At 41.5% G+C, this 6,706-nt stretch overlaps 1 non-coding gene across 1 annotated transcript; it reads left to right on the forward strand.

Moving 5' to 3' along the window:
- The first annotated feature begins 913 nt into the window (after positions 1-913).
- Positions 914-987, forward strand: trnan-guu (transfer RNA asparagine (anticodon GUU)). The gene has a single exon. It is a non-coding gene; the product is annotated as a tRNA-Asn (tRNA).
- Positions 988-6,706: the final 5,719 nt, after the last annotated feature.

Genomic DNA, 6,706 nt, shown 5'->3' on the forward strand with positions numbered 1-6,706 from the left:
GGGTCTGACATAATATTGTGAAAGTCCAGTCCACAGCGGATCCAACACATCAGCGAAAGTCCAGTCCATAGTGGGGCCGGCAGGAACCATCCCGAGCGGAGACGGGTCAGCAGCGTAGAGATGTCCCCAACCGATGCACAGGCTAGCGGTCCACCCCGGGTCCCGACTCTGGACAATAAGGGAGAGGGGAGCAGAGGAGAAAAGAAAAGAAAAGAAACGGCAGATCAACTAAAAAGGGAGTCTATTTAAAGGCTAGAGTATACAAATGAGTTTTAAGATGGGACTTAAATGCTTCTACTGAGGTAGCATCTCTAACTTTTACCGGGAGGGCATTCCATAGTATTGGAGCCCGAATAGAAAACGCTCTATAGCCTGCAGACTTTTTTGGGCTCTGGGAATCACTAATTAGCCGGAGTTCTAGATAGGCTCCTGAGATAGGGTGAGAAGCTCTGCCATCCGGGGGGGGGGCTCAAAGTAAAGCCACTGCTCCTCCACATCGAGAGAAGCCAGATGAGGTGGTTCGGGCATCTGGTCAGGATGCCATCCGAACGCCTCCCTAGGGAGGTGTTTAGGGCACGTCCGACCGGTAGGAGGAAGACCTAGGACACGTTGGGAAGACTATGTTGGGAAGGCCTCGGGATCCCCCGGGAAGAGCTGGACGAAGTGGCTGGGGAGAGGAAAGTCTGGGCTTCCCTGCTTATGCTGCTGCCCCCGCGACTCGACCTCGGATAAGCGGAAGAAGATGGATGGATGCATAATTATAGTTACTCATTACTTTACCAAAACAATTGTTGAATTACTAACGGAATTACTCTTTAGTAAATGTAATTAGTTACATATGGCCAGGATCTTAAGAAATGTTATGACGGTGACTACTCCAGTGCCATCTAGCATGTCAGCAACAAGCTTACATGTCTCTGTGGCGCAATCGGTTAGCGCGTTCGGCTGTTCACCGAAAGGTTGGTGGTTCAAGCCCACCCAGGGACGAGAGTCACTTTTAAAGGATCCTTACAAGAGCTTTACAAAACCTACAACTGCCAAAAATACTGGCTTGTAACCACTTCATTAAATATAGCGTCACCACAGAAACCCTGATGAAGTTTGGTCTCACTCTGACGGAGGTTATCCTGACCTTTACGCTGAAAGAGTGAAACGTCAGACACTTGTATTTTGTGAAGATGAAAATAGCAGGGTCACTGGGTGCCTCAATCTAGAGAAAAACCTCTGTAAATATATGGTGTGTGTCCATGGCGTGACAAAATTGAGTTGCAAGCACAGGTGTTGTAATTCTGAAATCAATAAAAACAGGTGAAAGTGAAGGTCCAAATGATTTCTGAAAAAAATAATGATCATAGTTTTGCTGTTCACGTGTCACTAAAAGGTTTGTACTCGGGGTGTGACAATACACATTGGTCACGAGACGAGACGATACACAATATTGGGTTCACGAGAAAGAGATGATTTATCTAATTAGTACGTGCTTTTTCTTATGTATTATGCTGTATTTAAATTGTTGCAAAATGTTTTAGTTTTATTTCATTTCTGCAGTTATAAAATAAACGGTTTGTATCATGGTTTTGTGGTCACAGTTTTCAGTTTAGTTTGGTGTACATTGTTGTTCGTTTTTATACCCCAGAATACCATACATCCCAATAATCCACTCTGTGCTGATTTTGAATATGATATACACGTCATTGCACTATCACTATATTGCAGGGGTGGGCAATTCATTTTTACCGGGGGCCGCATGAGCAACCCAAGCACTGCTGGAGGGCCACACCGACAATATTTCAATTAAATTTTGCTCAAATTATTTTTGATATACCGTAAGATAAATAATAATAATAATAATATTTTCATTTAACCTAAATTATCTTTATACAAAAGCAGATGGCTTTAATAATAATAATAATAATACCTGAGATTTATATAGCGCTTTTCTAAGTACCCAAAGTCGCTTTACATGTTAAAAACCCATCTTTTGATGGTTTTATTTTTAGCACTTTCTTACACAACACTTCCTGATGTATAATACAATTCAAAAATTTCAATTTCTGTCACTTTATCCTGCATCCTCTTTGTTGTGAACGTAGCACGCCTCTAAGGTGATTGGCGAAGAAGGAGGAAGCGTTGCTGTTGCGGAAATGAGGAGTGAGGATAGACGTGCGAGTGGAAAGAATGAGATAAGTTGAGCTGTGTTAGTATAGGTTGCTCAATAAAAGTTTAAAAAGAGCGTCAGACTTGGTGTGCACTTCTTCAGAAGTGGGATGAAATGCCTCCCAGTTCGCCTTGCTATCAAACCTGGGAGTCTTCATTGAGGGCGGAATTCCCCCATGCCAAGCAGCGTGCGCTGCACCTGTAGACGCTGCCTCTCTCCTTCCTCCCTTTCTCTCTCTCTTTGCGACGAGCTTCTCACGTCCGGGATACACACAGACATCTGCAGTGCTGCTGGCACCTTAAGTCCCCACTCAATGTCCTTCCCCTCCCGTTCCATCTTGACAAAGTCGCCAGGAAACATCGTGGCACGTACCTCCCGATGACGTAGCAGGCTGAGCACACAAGCTGCGCAGTATGCGCACACAATTAAGCAGCGGCAGTATGCACAAAGTTTTACTTATGATACCAAATTTAGCGTCCAGAAGAAGTGCACACCAAGCCTGACGCTCTTTTTAAACTTTTATTGAGCAACCTATACTAACACAGCTCAACTTATCTCGTTCCTTCCTCACGCACGTCCATCCTCACTCCTCATTTCCTCAACTCAAAAACACAACATCAACTTCAGCAGGTCGTTACACTATATTCTTTAAACACAGCAACCTGTGCAGTCCATGTCTTGTTGAAAACACGCCATTCGTCATCAACTTTTCTTTTATTAGCGTCTCGGGGATAACCGGGCATCACTTGTTGCTGTGCACCTTCACTCACAGGACATACGCCCATTCTATTTTTTATTTTCCTATTTTAATGATGTTGGATCTGTGTTGTTGTTGTTGTTGTTGGGGACAAGTGTTGTAAATTAGCTTTGGCTACAAACACTGTGATGCATGCATCGGATAACTGTTTCAGATGTCTATGTTTTTGTATCTGTCCCTATTTCAAATAAACCTCTATAATAATAATAATAATAATAACACTTTTCAAAATAAAAGCAGCACAGTTGTATTGCACGCACGATATAGATGTTTTTTTAAATTGATTTTGTAATTTGTGATTGCCGCTGCGCGCACGAGCATACACTACTGTTCCAAAGTTTGGGGTCACCCAAACAATTTTGTGGAATAGCCTTCATTTCTAAGAACAAGAATAGACTGTCGAGTTTCAGATGAAAGTTCTCTTTTTCTGGGCATTTTGAGCGTTTAATTGACCCCACAAATGTGATGCTCCAGAAACTCAATCTGCTCAAAGGAAGGTCAGTTTTGTAGCTTCTGTAATGAGCTAAACTGTTTTCAGATGTGTGAACATGATTGCACAAGGGTTTTCTAATCATCAATTAGCCTTCTGAGCCAATGAGCAAACACCTAGGGGGGGGGTTACCCACATATGCGGTCCTCTCCAAGGTTTCTCATAGTCATTCACATTGACGTCCCACTGGGGTGAGTTTTCCTTGCCCGTATGTGGGCTCTGTACCGAGGATGTCGTTGTGGCTTGTACAGCCCTTTGAGACACTTGTGATTTAGGGCTATATAAATAAACATTGATTGATTGATTGATTGATTGATTGATTGATTGACATTGTACCATTAGAACACTGGAGTGATAGTTGCTGGAAATGGGCCTCTATACACCTATGTAGATATTGCACCAAAAATCAGACATTTGCAGCTAGAATATTCATTTACCACATTAGCAATGTATAGAGTGTATTTCTTTAAAGTTAAGACTAGTTTAAAGTTATCTTCATTAAAAATTACAGTGCTTTTCCTTCAAAAATAAGGATATTTCAATGTGACCCCAAACTTTTGAACGGTAGTGTACATCCACATGGAAGTAATACAAATAACGCTTTTCAAAACAAAAGCAGCACCGTTGTATTGCACACTCGAAATAGATACTTTTTTAAATGTATTTTGTAATTTATGATTGGCCTCACGCGGGCCGGACAGGGACGTACAAAGGGCCGGATGCGGCCCGCGGGCCGCAGAATGCCCAGGTCTGCTATATTGATTACCTGAGGTGTTATGTGCCAGTCAACTTTCGTATTTTTTGGCTGGGACAAAAACAGCGGGGGAATGTGTTGGTATGTGAACAGACATACATTTCATCGATCACGGTTTTACGATGATTGGAATTTAATATACTAGTGACGTTTGGGAGTTTTACTGAGGTTGAACCGTTAATCAATTCATCCTAATTAACTAAGTGTGCAGTCCATAATACGTGAGTTGTGCCATCGACTGTGTTCAGCCTGGCTGTGTCTATAAAGTCCACAAGTCAATTTAACTATCTCCAAAGGTTGAAATAAAATATGTTTAAAATACGTTCAAGTCAATCAGTTACAAATTACAAACTCAAAACCCAAAGGAATTTTGACTGCAGTGGATTATCAACATTTTCACAAATTTTGACAGGACACACTTAGAAACTTACATCTCAGAGGAGAGTAAATGTATTTACTTTATTTTATTACATTGTAACTTGCAAAACAGATGTGTTGTCACATTCCATGAATTCCATGTATCCGTAGCACACCAACCTTTCAGCCGTAGACTGAAAGGTGGGTGGTCTGAGTTCGCCCAGGGACACGTTCTTTATATGTACTTCCTGCTGAGATAATCTATAAGTCAATAACAATTATCTGTTGCGTAGATGTATGAGTTTGCCATTTTGCCATCTGAGTGATCGCTAACACTTGTCACAGGTATCACAGTTCATTATCAGAAAACATTGTCATACAAGCAACCCTTCACAGACATTTTGACTTTGAGACAGGCACCCACTGCCTACAAGCCTATTAGCCTGTCATAAATATGGAATTTTGTGAGCCCCTCAAATTGTGGGCTGGCATTTGTCTAGATTAATGCGGTAAAATAACCAGGCAGCAGCTGACCTTCATTGGCCAACTGATAAATCCACAGAGACAGTCTCCGAAATAAGTGAGCTGCTTCCTTTTACGTGGGCTCGTAAGGTTAACATTTAGTAGGCCTACTCAAGCAGATGAGGCTTCATTTTGTTTACTTTGGTTGTCTCACACAGTTACATACTCAGGAAGCTTGTCTCTACATCACACACTGTATGAATTTTTCGCAGATTTTTGTAGTATAATTATCACTGTCCAACACCAACACCTAAGCGGTTTCTTAGCAACCGCAATGAGCAAATTTTCTGTTAACACAACAGATTGTTTTTCTCTTTCTGTTGATGGGTTGCCTATAAGATTTCTGAAACCCTGACATGTGATTGTCCTTTGTACAAGTGCATGTTGTGTAGTTCAAAAAAGGTATTGTTTTATGTTGTCTCTGGTAACAAATCACTAGCAATATGGAGATAAGACACAAGAGTTGGGGAGATGAATACATCTCAGGACCAGGCATGTCCATTGTTAATCCACCCTTGAGAGCTGGCCTGAGCTGTGCACAACAGCATGAAGAGCAGGCATACGCCCCAGGCAACAGACTATGAGAGTCCGTCATGGTCATCTTACTCAATGAGAATGTGGCTCAGATGGCTTTGTGGATGGCCGCCAAGACTAACAGGAGGGAAGTTGAGAATGTAGAAGGCTGTTGAGCTTTGAAGCTATTTCCATGACCAAAGAGATGAAGACAGTGAAACCAAACAAATTCTCAACAGTACCCGACAATAACAACTTCCACTATTTTTGATTAAATGTGTATTATCCGTATGATTTTTCAGCTAAGGGAATCACTAACATTAAACTTACCCCACAATAATATTTCACGCGTATCACAACAAACATTTCTGAAAAGATCTACTGGCGGTGTAGTTCTACGGTGAAAACAGACTTGCTGCTTCACACTTTGTATTTCTCCAACCTCACAGGCACTGGTTTTAATATTGATTTCTATTGATTCTAATTATTTTCAGGTACTCCAGCTGGCTTTAGAAATGCTACAACTTCATGTAATGGTGGTGCAACCAAAAGTGATGGTTGATGGTGTTACGCCAGACCTGGGCAAATTAAGGCCCAGAGCTTTTCAATCTGGCCCGCCGGACATTCCCAAATATCATTTTTACATCTTTAAGATGGAAACTGTAGCTGCCATTATTATGTGCAGTGTTGTTTTCAAATGACCGTAAGTCTTGAACTACACAAAGTATTTCAATGGTTGGAATCTGCACTTTTGCATGACATACTAGTTTCTATGGTAATCTAAGTCACAGCAGCTCAGACGAGGCACCAAGCAGTGTGGGTGGGGTGCGCTTCCAGAGCGGCCAGCCTGAAATGCGGGTGTCAGGGACAGACCCGGAAGGAGATTTTTACAACAAAGTTCTAAAGCTTAGTGATATATCAGATGTATCAGATTGTAGGTGGGGGTTCTTTTTACCCTTCGCGTTCATATTTCGCTGTGTTTGTTGCATTTTTGTTGCGTTTCGCTTGATTGTAAAATATGTCAATCGAGAGGGGGTGGGACGTTCATATGTTGTCAATATTCAGTGTATTATCGTTCATAGTTAATATTGTAAATCCCACATTATTTATTTCTATCTACATTCTGGGTGTCTCATTCAGTAAAAAAATTTAAAA

The sequence above is a fragment of the Entelurus aequoreus genome, linkage group LG24 (assembly GCF_033978785.1).
Source record: "Entelurus aequoreus isolate RoL-2023_Sb linkage group LG24, RoL_Eaeq_v1.1, whole genome shotgun sequence".
NCBI lineage: Eukaryota > Metazoa > Chordata > Actinopteri > Syngnathiformes > Syngnathidae > Entelurus > Entelurus aequoreus.